The sequence below is a fragment of the Etheostoma spectabile genome, chromosome 16 (assembly GCF_008692095.1).
Source record: "Etheostoma spectabile isolate EspeVRDwgs_2016 chromosome 16, UIUC_Espe_1.0, whole genome shotgun sequence".
Taxonomy (NCBI): Eukaryota; Metazoa; Chordata; class Actinopteri; order Perciformes; family Percidae; genus Etheostoma; species Etheostoma spectabile.
In genome coordinates, this window is record NC_045748.1 from 1,760,152 (window position 1) to 1,761,478 (window position 1,327).

The 1,327-nt window shown below is 42.0% G+C and overlaps 1 pseudogene; it reads right to left on the bottom strand.

Annotated features, from left to right (window-relative positions):
- LOC116704699 (bile salt-activated lipase-like) overlaps positions 1-1,327 on the bottom strand; it is a 12,453-nt pseudogene that overhangs the window by 9,923 nt on the left and 1,203 nt on the right.

Genomic DNA, 1,327 nt, shown 5'->3' on the forward strand with positions numbered 1-1,327 from the left:
GTGAGGAACCCAGATGTTAAGGTAAAGACAGTCCTCGCTGCCTCTGGTGTCGGACATCAAGAGATTCACCTGAATGCATCTCTGCCTGTACTCGGTGGCCTTCAGAACACCTGATTACAGACACACACAGTGAGGGTAATGATGTACTGTATGTTTTCATGACACATTACAAGACTTTTTTGATCAATTAAGGTTAAAAGAGAAGGGGTGGCAGACATAACTGATGATGCTCTGATTGCTAAAGTAGCAAACATGTCTAGTTGCCCTAAGTAACAGGTGTGCTGCAAAAATGCTAGTTAAATATTAGAGGCTGTTTTTGCTGTTTTTTTAACTAGTAAGTGCAAATGTTCTAGTAAGCAGTGTTGCAGTTGAGTCACCAACTGTCAAGTCTTGAGTCACCAAAGAAGAGTCCAAGTTGGTTCGAGATTAATAATAAAAATTAACCCAAGAAACCCAAGGACACTTTACAGAATTACAGTGGCAACACTAATGGAAGTTGTAGGCTGTAGTAAACAGGTGGTTTTTCAGGAGTTTTTGTTTTTTTGAAATGTCCAGGGATGTAGCATTTTGGATATCTGCAGCGAGGGCATTTCAGAGGGACGGGGCTCTGTTTAGTCCCCATTACCAGAGTTTGAGTCCGAGTCAAGTCATGAGTCCAGAGAAAAGTGACTTGAGTCTGAGTCCAGGACACAGGTACTTCATCACTGGCCCTTGCATGAAACAGTTACATACTAAATATATATCAATGATCAATATCTTATGGCAATTGTTTATGACCTATTACATAAAAAAGTAGTCAGAAACTTCATCCAACTTCCAAGTCCTATTTTATGAATCCTCAAGTCCAATTTCATGAATCCTCGAGTCCAAGTCCAAGTCATCAGTGTGCAAGTCTAAGTAGAGTCACGAGACCAAAGTCCAGGACTCGAGTACTCCATCGGTGCTCTGAGACCAAAAAGGATGCCACTCGAACTACTAGTGCACCTTTTTTTTACCTTACTAGTGGTACTAGTAGACATTTTATGCCCTACTAATGGAAGAAAGTGCACTTACTAGTTAACTAGTAAGGCAATATCCTCTAGTAAACTTGTTGTTTTGTAGTGCGGCCATGTAGTAAACTAGTTGAGGAAATTGTTTGATATTGTGGATATGTATTTGATAAGCTAAATGAGACTACCCACCATCCCAGCCAGGGTGACGCTTTGGTTTCTCAAACCTTCCAGGGATGTCAGCAAAGGGAATCCCCTTGAAGACGTCCATGCGACGGAACAGGCCAACACGAATGCTCTTACCCTCCACCATACCTCCCTCTGTGTACACCACGCCG